Source organism: Branchiostoma belcheri, unplaced genomic scaffold (assembly GCF_001625305.1).
Source record: "Branchiostoma belcheri isolate BF01 breed outbred unplaced genomic scaffold, Haploidv18h27 scaffold104, whole genome shotgun sequence".
Classification (NCBI taxonomy): Eukaryota; Metazoa; Chordata; class Leptocardii; order Amphioxiformes; family Branchiostomatidae; genus Branchiostoma; species Branchiostoma belcheri.
The window spans coordinates 596,977-609,637 of NW_017802425.1; the positions used below are offsets into that span (position 1 = coordinate 596,977).

Below are 12,661 nucleotides of genomic sequence, written 5' to 3' on the forward strand. Positions count from 1 at the left end.
ATCAATCAATTCACACCTTCCATGCCATTGTTTTGGGATTTTTGCACCTCTTTGACCAGAATTTTCAGACCGCGGGCTGAAGTTAGCCTGACGGTCTGAATGGTTTTTGAGTAAATCAGGCCGCGGTCTGGGGATCTAGACCTGTAGTCTAAGTGCCTTTAGACCGAAGGTCCTGTAATTAAAACTTGCGGGCTAGTTGTTAGGCCTGACGGGCTGTTAGAAAAGACCACTGGTCTGCTTGTATTTATTATTAATGATATCTTAAGTTATGAACACTGCAGAACAATAATTTTCATATCACTGTGCTCATTACACCAAGAGCTACACACTGATGTGAAACTTGAATGTTGAAAATCAATTTTTACTTGAGTTTCCAAATGCCTTGTGACTTTCCAAAATTGATGCGACCAGTGTTAAATTGTATTTAACCTTCTTGCTCCTACCAAACTCATGCTACATATGTATTATGCAGGTGTTGGTTGCCTGGTCTAATAACATGATTTGGTTGCATGAGATTCGTGTTCCTGGTTTATTATCATGTTCAAACCATGAGCAGCAGTTCTGTTGGTATTCTCTACCAGACTCCAATGGGTTGGTAAATAAAAATTTACCTAGTACGCTTTGCGACCCACTGGTATAGACTAGAAGAGACTAAGCAATAGCAAAGTTTTGCACCCTAGGCCATCAACAGGCCAGCCGATAATTGAGTGGGACTCCACTACCACTCCTAAATCTCAGCGCTTCATATCAAGGACTGGGCAGTTGGGACAGCTCAAAACTGTAATACAGCCATCAGGCAAGAGAAATAGTCAGATCAAGTTGCTAGAGCCTCAGCCTTTCCAATCAAGGAGTACAGCTTTAACAGTTCAGACTGTAACATGATTAACATGCGAGAGGAAAGACTTACTCTAGGTTGCCTGGGATTGAGACAGTAATAACACTAGCAAACAACAGACAAGGGAAATGGTAATACCATGACTAGCAATAGAGATGATGTTTCTTTTGTCACAGCTCCCCTAGCATTTTGCCCAACTGCTTTGATAAAGTTCTGCACAATGTGTAACACAACACTGGGTAGAACTTATTCTGCTATTAGCGCTGAGACAGTTGCCATGGGGACACAAATCCTGTAATCCTGTGTGAGAAAACAGTGCTATTGTGGAAGTGAAACGAAGCAGCTGAGAGACAAATGGTTACAAAATAGGCTTTATTAACTCTGCTGTGCCGTCTGGTACAGGACATTGGTAGGTGCCTGAGGAAATAGACAGTAGGGGACCTAGAAAAACGATGGCTCTTGCATTATAATAAACGTGCCAGAGGGGAAACGCAGGCAGCTTTCTGAGCTGAGAATATAGAAGTACATCTACCTTTCCATACCAGTTTATATCAGTTTTCTGAACTTTCTGGTGACTTTATGAAAAGGACTTTGTCTTCTCTAACTCTAGTCTAAGGATAGACACTTGACATGTGAATGTACATGTATGTGAGCACATACACACACATAAACACATAGATTATTGACTATTAGTCAGAACCAAGTTAAATCATACAATGGCTAAAATTCTTCCCATCCCAACAGCCCAGCCGAGGACATGCATTGGACCTCTACCTCCCACAAGCAGTACTGCAGGTAACCTCCTGTGATGTCACTGTAGTTGCGGAAGCCAGAGGAAGGGTGGCACCCAACATAAGAATAGTAAAGTCAAGGGTTTCTCCTAAATTACAAGGATGACACATAGCCAAGGCACAGGTTTCTGGGAATAGGCACTACCTCTCACCTTTAGTGCGTCACACTGACTAACTGCCAGGGACACATCCTGTACCATTCTGCACTACTTTAACCAGAGGGTAATATCATCATGTTGTAAAGTTCCTTGGCTCCATGCCTAGGAAATCCTTTAACCCAAACCAGGTCAGAAAGCAATTCCTCCATATCAGATCCTATTGGGAAACCTCCAGTCTGTTTGGCACCACACATATACATATAGAACAGAACGTAACTGTAATATCCACGTCATACACATCAATTACACTGTCAGATAACTCAATGCCAAAGTGGGAGGACTTGTGAGAAATGGGCACATTTATCCGAAAACGTTACAGTTCTATGAAGTCAGTGTCTTTCCAGAAGCCTTGAAGTTTTGCCCTTACCACGACCTTCTAGGTGAGGGGGGAGGGGGTCTGCAGGAAGGGCAGCAGCCAGGAGAGCAGCAGACTTGTTAATCTTCTGACTTCCCTCTGCTGAAGACAGACTTAAGACAGTAGGGAGGAAAACTGGAGGAAGTAACAGCTTCTGAGACTTGTTTCAGATCATGTTTGGGAGGATGTCTGTAGAGCCAGCCTTTGATAAACCATGGACCCTGGGATTAAAAGTCTGACATATTTAGGTGCAGTGGAGCCATGGAAAAGGGAAGTGGTGGCTTTGGAGATGATACAGCACTAGAACAGGAAATTCTCTGACACTGCCTGTCCAGTTGAAGAAGTTATATGTGATCCCCCAGGGCCAGGGCCAGGGCTACAGTGAGGTAAAGGTCCCATAGCCTTTTGAGGCAGGGGTTGTTGAGACACTGAGACTAGGCACCTTTTACCTCCCCAGCCATAGTCAGGTACCCAATTTTGCACCTGGGTAGAGTGAGGAAAGTCATAATATATCATTATTATTATTGACAATGAAGTTTATAAAGTTTTTAAATTATTATAAAGTGCCTTTCCAATGACACAACGTCTAGCTAGAATGATGCAAGGAATCAAACCTTTGGCCATTCGAAGCCACAAAGGTAACAAAAAAACAGAGGGTTGGGAGGAAATAATGGATCAGTCTTGTGAAATACTCTTTCTAACATTCCAGTTTAGCATTACTGAAAATCTGATAACCAACCAATGCTGTTGGTGTGACCTAAGAGGAGACAGCTCAGACCTGTCTGCCTGTATAATGTACTCCTGGTGCCAGTCAGCTGGCTTTGTTTACATCGTCTGGTCCAAACAACAGGAACTTTGTTTGTCAACAATGTAAACAAGATAGCAAACACTACAATCAGCCATTGGAATTTCCCTGGGGACAAACCTTGAACATGTCTGAAAAATAAGATCAGGAATCCTGACACTGTCTCACCTGGAATACTACACACCTGGTGAGAGGACCTTAAGGTGTCAGCTAAGGAGAACCAGAGACCTGTCCCATCTGTTTCTTATCTCTTTAAGTGACCTTGGGCAGCCTCTTTAACTTCTCAGGTTTCTAGCAGCTCTGGGCACGAACAAGTCACGACACAGTTCACATCAATTCCCTTCCACAAGGACATTTCAAATGTGGGAAAAGAACGAAGTTCATCCTGAACTGATCAAATTTTGTACATTAATTACAAATGACATTGTCAACAGTTTCGCTTTTCAGGTTGATAAACAATCCATCCTTCTTGCCCTGTTCCGTTTGGACCATCACCATGGTGACTTGCCCCACCCATCACCGTGGTAACAGACCCTGTCCCAGCCCGTCACTTGACCCAGAATGCCCCCCTCCCAATGCCGTGCCTGTCATAGCAGTCAGTGAAACTCGACCAGAGTATTTTCCCCACACAGTTATGTTAAGAAGTGGCACCAGCTCCAGAAATAGGCAGCACACACCCTGGCTGGAGTGACCCTCAAAACACACTCCAGAGTCTCATCCAGACACAGAAGCTGCTCTTTAACTCCACTTCTGTGTTTTCCAAGAGTTCAACTTCAAGTGTCATCCACACGCAAGCTGGACCCCCCCCCCTGTCACACACACACATTGACACACACACACTTCCTAGCCACCAACACTTGCTGGTTTTTCCTTTCCTCCGACTAAAATGACACTGTCTCCTTTAGACCAGAAACAGACCACACCTGAGCTGTTTCCATGGCAACACAGCAATGGCTGCCAGCTAATTTTCTGAATGAAAAGCGGCAGTAATGAAGTCCAGGAGGTCTAGGCTTTGGAGCTAACTTGTTTTGGGAACAACACTACAACATCGGTGGGAATATACAACATGTACCACATGATTGTATTGGATCCAAAGCATGCAAGGCAATCCAATAATATATATCTAGCATTCTCCAAAAAGATGATTGATACACCGAACAAATCTACAACTACATGTGTATCTGTGATACGTTCTATCGTGTATGGGCACTGCGCACGTGGCATGTTTGGGGTGCTGAACACTTCCAGCACTTCTGCCACACGTGCAGGCTGACTCTGAGAGACAACAGCAGTTATCCCCTAACAGCTCCCTGTACATTCTTCATGTGTTCTTCATGCCATGGATTTCTGATAATTCTTACAGTCAGATTAGAACTTCCACTAGAACCAGTTCTGACTAAGAAACTACGCCACGCCGTGCTATTTTCAACCGTCCATTCACTCCAGCGGCCAACGGCCGACATTTTCGACCAATCAGATGCAAGGACGAAAGGGCGTGACAATAACACATCTGCAACGATGTTCGCGTGGTTCTTTCATGATTCGTCTTCCGCTTCTGAGAAGTGGACAGCCGACATGGCGTCCCAGGAAGGCCATTTGGTGCATAGTCTGCATGCTGCAGACTCGGTGGAGCGTGGGGAGGGGTGCTGGCAGCCGGGCGGAGCACACGCCACGTGCCGCTGACCGTGTTTACACTCACCATGGAGCAAAACAACGACCGGCGACAAGCCTGCGAAACGATCACGGTCGTCTTCATGTCTATACAGCGCTGTTATTGGTGTGACATACCTGTCTGTTTGGAGCTGAATGTGAGAATACATGTACTCGTGCCAACAGGTCCAACCATACACATCTGAACAGTCACGCACATACCTTCCTATCAGCAGGATGCACAGTGTTGTTATTTCCTACGCTTGCCGTGTTTTCCAAAGAGAGAGCACGAGGAAATCCTGTGCCAAACTTCACCACGGAACTCACATCATGAGGAGGGCAAGACATGATATAACCAGTTTCCCACATCACAAGTCACTCATGCAGCCTCGCCTACACTCTAAAAAGAAGTATTTTACACTGAGGTCCCACCCTAGCTGCTTTATTTATAGACATGTCCCTCACAGGGTCACCAAATTCTGGCTACAACTTTGCCAAAAGCTGCCTGGCTGATTATAGCTGCAGTACGTATAACCGGTCAACTCACCCGGGTAACCCCACGTACTAGCAACAACTCACCCAGGTTACCCAGGTTACCCCATGTGCAAGCAACAAAAACCCAGCTGACCAGACCCACTCACACCATATACAACTTGTGCATGTTTTGGACATTAATAATTGGGGAGGGGGGAAGTCCCAAACTGTTTAGATCGAAAGGCGCTTTATTCTGTGACCCAACACTGACCTATAGGTCCTTACCTTTAACCCTGGCAACCTGATGACTTCTCCAAAGGGTAACTCCAAAAAGATGACAGGACCTCAAATCCATGCAGTCATGTAGTATATAGGCAGCTTCCCTATGCCTCCTGTGTTGTCAGAAGATCCTGATGTAATGTGCAAGGTAGACCCTATGCGACAGCAAAGCTGGGCTGTGTACCAAGAACTGTATACTTCAAAACAGTGTAGAGAACAAGGCCAGAATGCAGACTCATTCAGTCAGTCAAGTGAGACTGTGACGTCTCTAGGCCTCCTTTGTTGTGATTAATGTCAAACAGTGTTGAAGGGAAAACCCTACAGTAAAACCAGGCTGTGAGCTCAGGAGTGTGGAGAACCTGTGCAGCAGATGGGAGGGAGCCAACAGGCAAGCTTTGCTGCAACAACAGCTCACAGGAAGCTCAAACATGTCCCGGGCCTGTCCAAACCGTCATAACACCGCAGATGTGGACGCAGCAATCGCTTGTAAAGGGGAGAAGGGAGGGACACAACAGGGATGGCTATGGTGCAGTCTGGTGAGACAGCGCTTGATAGCTGTTTCTAACAGGGTGAGAGTAAGAGAAAAAAACCCTGCTAGCATTGGCTGCTTTGATAGACAACAGCAAGCATAAGGGAGTGAGAGGAATACCTGATATGTCCACGCCTCACAAACTGTTCTATATTCCCTCTGCAGGATGTCCATCAAAATGTGCACACTTCACTGCTGCCTACACACAGGTGAGACTTTCCCCTGGTGGAAAAGATGCTCCTCCACAGAAAGCTGGTCTCTCCGAGAGTAGAAAATGCCTGATGCGCAAACTGCAGTTGAAACTGAGCTGGCGGGCAGGCTGCCAGGAAAAGTGATATCGGAGGGAGCAAGTGTGCCGCTGGCCAGCTGCTGCTATCTGACAACACACCAAACACAACTCACAAACACAACTCCAGCATACCTCAATCTGCTACTGTAAACAGAACCAGAACCAGGAGGCTTTGGACCTGAACTCAGGCTAAGATATGTCAAAATGGAGATACTCAGTTGGTGTAAGGCGTCCCACGGTGCCAATTTACTGATTTTTCAGGTCCTTTCGGAAAAATGCCATAACTCAGCCGTAGGTGGTCAGAAATGGTTCAAACTTGGGGGAAAGGCAAAATACAACTTGTTGAGTGTTGAAATATTACTTTCATGTTGTTATATTTCTTATATTTGCATATTTCTATGTCTGATATGATGCATAATTCTTAAACAGAAAACGTAAATCGAGGAACTATAGCCAACGTCATAGACAGATGCTTTTTGGAGGGTACATTCTTACATCTGTCACCATTTAGAAACTGTTTTGATATATTTGAAATATTATTCCTGTTTTTTATGAAATATGTTTTTGTCCATTTCAATGCCATAATTTTAGGGTAACCCTAACTTCCTTGCCCTATATCAAAAGACAGTTCATGATAAGCAAAAGGATCTAAACAGGTTTGGGTAGTTCAGGACATTACCAATCATTCTACTTGGAATCTGACATTCCCTGGGCATGGCTATAGTTCCTCAAAACGCTTCAAAGTTAAGATTATGAATCTTTGCCTTCTTAGCAAATTCTAGCTGTCAATCACGTCGGTGGGCCAATTAGTCGTGTATTTGGCACCTCTATGAGACGTAATTATCTGTAATTTGCCCTTGCCACAAGACAAAAGGTTGGCTGTCTTTTGTTATGCGCAGTAATTGTTCACTACAGCTCGGCCCAGCTTTCTTTTTTTTTCAATATAAGTCTTGAAAGAAAATGTTTTACAGACAGTAACAAATTGACAACTATTGAATGAAAGGTTTATACGGCTCATAGCCTGGGTGCCAGACTGTTACCAGGGCTGCTATGTAGGCTACCTTCTCAATCCAGGGGACAGCATTTCCCTTCCGAAAGTTTTTTCACAGGGTCTAACCAAGGAGGTTAAATATAACCTCCTTGGTCTAGCCAAACTCCATGGTCTCTTGGTATATCATATCTCCTTTGTCTAACCGAGTCTAATAACAGGGCCTAGCATGTGTATTGAGGCTGGGAACTGTCTGGCATATAGTCTGAACGGGTCAATACTGGGTGAATTTGCAGAGATTAGCTTTACCGAAAATAGTTGGGGCAATTAAACCTTTTCCAAGATGTTCCAAACAATTTCTAATAACGTACTGTCCACACCCTAATGTTTTAGATACTAAACTGGCACAGCCGAACACTGTAGCCGACCATGCTCCTGACTCTTAACCAAGGAGGTTATATTACCATCATGATGTCTGGGGGAGCTCGGGAGGCCATGTTTATCTGTTAGTGTTACAGGAAATCACTGTGGCCCATTCTCCTTGTCAGTTATCCCCATTTTTTTATGGGTTCTAATATTCGTGGCCCTTCCTAAAGGGGCCCTTTGTAGGTCATGCTGGAGGTAACTTACATATATCTTCAGGTTGTTTGGGGGCCAGATTCAGATCAGAATAAATGTGTTGTAACTTACAGCAAGAGCTTCAAATAGAACTTGTTGATCATTGCTTACAGTTGTTTTGTCTGTGTTACTAGTATTTATGCAAGCCTGACATCCGTTCTGCTCTTGATCAGCCAATTGAAAACAAAAGAGAGGGGTACCAATTAACTCCACAGGATGGAATTAGCGCGCAAATCAAATGCAAAACGGCAGGCGGGGCAGAGGCAGTGGGTTATCACTCAAACTGTTGCATATGTACAAGCTTCAAGACTGCATTTGGTTCATTACAATATTCAAGTAGGTCATTATAATATTAAATGAGATCTTTGCTGTGGTCAACCGTGGGACGCCTTACACCAACAGAGTAATGCATCAAAAATTTCTTTCTTCAGTTGTCAGACATTCTTTACGGTAAGCTTAGGAAGCGGATTAAAGAACTGAGGGCTCGGGGGAAAACTTGAATCTGATTACTGTACATGTATATTCACTCCCTGCAACTTTGCGTGCCAAGGTACTTTCCCCTGACTGTTTTCATGTTGATTTTCCAGTTCAGTAGGTTATTTTCTAAACCAACAAACTAATTTGGTGTGGCCTAATATGTCCATCCATCAGTGTTGGGTTTCAGCTGGATGGGGAGGGAGGGGAGTCAGAGATATCATCAGATCCCATGGGTATGGGATTAAGTGTTGTACACATCATTACAAACTGGGCATGATGGTTTAAGTGGGGAAGGATTAGTACTAGTAGCTCTGGCCCTGGGCTGGGAGAGAAACATGCAAGACAAGTTATCACAACTGTTTGTCTAATCTTGTTCCTTACCCAGTGTGTTGTTGGCAAGCCAGGAGCAAACCATGTTTGTGTTAGAGAGAGTTCAGGAATGTTAATGCCATAATCATGAGGCAAAAAACAACAAGTGCAAGAACAACGCAGACTTGAGGAGTGGACGGCGTCTGCCCTGTCCAAACAGCCGGTCACGTTTCAAACATGGAAGGAGCTCATCAGGGGGCAAACATGACAGGCTGAAAGGTTTCCTCTGCAGACACTTCAGGACTGACAACACCTCCTTACACACCCTTCTTCAAGGTCAAGAACAATAAGGACATTCCTGCCAGATCTGAGATGATAACAGATGACTGACAACTCCTTATATACCTTCCTTCAAGGTCAAGAACAAAATTCAAGGACATTTCCATCAGCAGAACCTAGAGTTCCCTGCTGCAGAACTTTCATCTTCCAACTAATAATACATTTGTTTAGGCAAGTTAACAGCAGTTCTACAATGACAAGGATTTTAATCAATCTACCGTAGGTTGGAACTAGGAATAGTTTAATAAGTGGAAATATACCCTCAGCCTGTACTCAATATATAGCATGGTGGTCCTTGTTAGAATGTCAGAGGTAGTCCGTAAAAGTATGAGCTTTAATTACTATATAGGGGATTTTATGAACAATGTAATGACTTTTCACATAGAAAGAAAGTACATGTAAGACGAATAAGAATAATGATTCTATTATTCTTGGAGAAATAGGAAACCAATTGAGTTTGAGCCTGTCAGCTAAAGTTAGACACACTTGTATCATGTGTACATCCCAACAAGTTTGAGCCTGCCAGCTATAATTACACATGACTGTATCATGTGTGCATCCTATACAGGGCTTGTTTTTCAGGTCTCCTTACCAAATTTCATATTTCCCAACCTCAGAGAAACCAGAGAAGTCAGAAGAATTCCCTGAGCAGAGAGGAAGACAAGGGATGCTTTGATGAAACTATGTCCCATCAGCCCTCATGGCAGGCCTCTCCTGCACATGCAAGCTGACAACCTCAGATTCTTGTTACCATGGCAACGGACAACAGGTGGACCATTAAGAGGGCGGCTCCCTGGTCACATGACTCACAGCGTGATCACATGACCACAGGCTGCAGCTGTTATCCAACATCAAGTCCTACTTTCCCACGGGTCCCCCAAAATAAAACCTACTGCTCATCAGCACCGAGGTGGAAAATATGATATTTTAGAGTTCAGGGTCAAAATGTCAGCAATTAAATAAATAATATCATTTTCCAGGGTGGGCTGGGAGGGACTCTGTCCAGACAGAAACAAGACAAAATGGAAAATAATAAAGATGATATGAACTAATCTGAATTTATGGTATATTTAACAAGTGAAAAAGTGGTGGAAAATGAGTTCACCTGTGGTAGAATGAGTGGCAATGACTTTCACCTGACCTGACCCCTGCACATTCTCCTGACATCAGACAACTTTCCTGCAGGCCAAACCAAATTAATTCTGTGGTTTTATTAACAATCTTGGTTTTTTCATTACCTCATCATTCTATATTGTGCAGACCCAGACTATGATTCAGTTTCCCCCTGAAACACAGGAAGCTAAACCCAAACCAAAAAAAAGGATCTCAGTACTTCAGACAGATGAGGCTTTTTTTAAATGTTTTTCCAAGCAAAACCCCCTTCAACACCGGACACCCCCCTCCAACACAGACCCCCTCTAGCACAGGAAACCAGACCTAAGGAGTTCCCATTGAACTCCTCCAAGCCCTCTCCAGACAAAGACAAGTGCCCCGTGGCTACTTGCGTGTGCAGAGACTGGAAAGTCAGGAAATCTTACAGCCCTCTCCCTCCCTTATGTTGTGGAAAGATGCACAAGATAAAACACAAATTGTAAAAGAAAACTGGCTTCTGAGGTAAGATGTTATCAATCACTACCATGTTTTTATGAAGCAGAGAGATGCAGTTTCTATCTATTCTGCCAGAGGGGTTAAAGTCTGGTATCTCTAGATCTGATTGCCTTGTTTACAAATACAATATGTTATCTATGTAACAGTGATGTCATCAGTGTGAGGGAAATGTTAGTGAGAGTCATTCCAGTGCTAGTCATAATTGTCATCTATAGATGAATAGCTGACAGGGCATTCTTCCACCAGCCTCTGGCAGGGTCAGGGGTCAAGTCTACCTGACAAAACAAAACCTGGCAGCTGATTGGTCAGCTGATGCTCCCAGGTGATTGGTGGGTTGGATTTAAAGGGACAGTGAGTGATGAAAAGGCCCGAGTCAAAGTAAACAGGGGGATGTGAGTAAATTTAGGAAGGCTGAGATCATTCTACAACCTGACAAGACAGGCACAAGCAAGTCTGTTCCCTGTTTTTTTCAGAAACTACATGTAGTGGCAATAGTAGCAAATATTGGGTGGCAGCAAGAAGTCCACTCATCTCTTTTCTTTCCTCCATTCTATAATTCCAAACAAAAATTCTATAGACTGACACCCTACAATATTTTGTCTGGCCCTAGTAAGAATGATATTATTACAGGCACAATCTGTGTTTGGTCTTCAGATGGAAAATATAGGCAACCTCATACATGTATGTGATGTCAAATAAACATACACCAACAGCAACCATAATAACCTAGCAGCCACCAGAGGACAAGCTGCAGCAAAGTTTAAAAAAAAAGGCCATAACATGTTACAGGCAAACTCTAAATGCCGCTCTTTCCCGAGCTCCTGGGTTTGAAGAGGCACCAACGCCCAAAACCATTCCAGTCTGGCTCTGACTGAAGTACCTCCTGACATGTCCTTGTACACAAGGTCCATCCTGAGCTAAACAACCATAGCCATCAGCCCCAGCTCATTACATATACACATCGAGGCAACACTCTAACATACATTCAATGTCTCCACACATACATCATCACCCATGTAGGCACATACACTAACATAGGCCGCACAAAACATACACTGTCCACCTTCGACAAAACAACATAGCCTTCAGCCCCAGACCTTCTTCGGACCCAGACAACATCAAAACAGCCCCTGGGGCTTAGGTCTTCCTTTCTGATTAGTTGTGGCATGAGATCTGTGCACTGTACATATACGTGCACTGCCTAAAGTACCAAATATGAATGACAATGTAAAAGGCCCTGAGTGATCAAGTCACAAACCATTCATTTCCCAGGTTTTCACCCTAAACAGCTGCTATCAACTTACCTGCATGTCTGGGTCCAGTCAGGGCAGAGTTCCTGTTCATGTCAGGATCCAGACAGCAGGACAAGTTTTCACTCAGCACATCAGCACACAGCATACATATAACATGTATGGACCAGGCCTTTTGTATTTGTAGTCACCTGGAGTTCAGGGTTGGGACAACCAACCAACTGGAAGAGCAGGATTTAGGACCAAACCATGCTTTCCAGAGGGGGTGGCATTTTTGTGTTTAGATTTATGATTCACAAAAATAATATAATAAGTGAAACAAAACCCACACTTTCCCTAAACCAGTTCATACAGGAATTCTAAATGTGTCTTTAAATTAATTATAAAATTCTCCAACTTTCTGTCTTCTGGCAAAATTTTTATCCAACCAAATTGTGTAATATGAGTTAAGGTTTTATGCCTAGTATGAGATTTCCCTTTGGCAGTACCATCTGACATTTTGCTGTGATTCACTTGTTTTATAAACCTCCCACCATCATCACTCAGTGTTCAGTGTCGTTATTCCCCCCCACCACTCACCACTGACGACTCTATTACAATTATAACCCATCACTGAACCAGCAACAGGTCCTCTGGCAATACCAAGTCCATCACCTGGTTCACATCACCCACTGTTCACTTCCAGAATTTAAGGCCCGACAAAGTGTATACATGTTAAACACAACCACAGAACTGGATTGTTTTTTACCAAACTTTTTACCATAGTGTCTCCAATAATATTACAGGGGGGAACAATTTATCAGTTAGACAGAGTTTATCAGGACTGGTACAGTTTTGCAACACTCCTTGCAACTCTCAGCGTGACAGACGTAACAATAACAACTTACATGATGTCTTCTCCCCTGAT

The 12,661-nt window shown here is 43.7% G+C and overlaps 1 protein-coding gene across 15 annotated transcripts in view; it reads right to left on the reverse strand.

The window, feature by feature from the left end:
• Window positions 1–12,661, reverse strand: part of LOC109476014 (semaphorin-1A-like) — a 101,917-nt gene that overhangs the window by 34,019 nt on the left and 55,237 nt on the right. Inside the window, exon 1 of one of the 15 annotated variants that reach the window (XM_019776927.1) lies at window positions 11,809–11,926. The exons of 12 other annotated variants lie outside the window; for them this stretch is intronic. The gene's annotated coding sequence lies outside the window, so the exon portion shown is untranslated. Of the gene's footprint in view, window positions 1–5,353; window positions 5,451–5,996; window positions 6,178–11,808; window positions 11,927–12,661 lie in introns of those variants that run through there. 2 more of the 15 variants (XM_019776909.1, XM_019776936.1) reach the window with 2 other exon arrangements.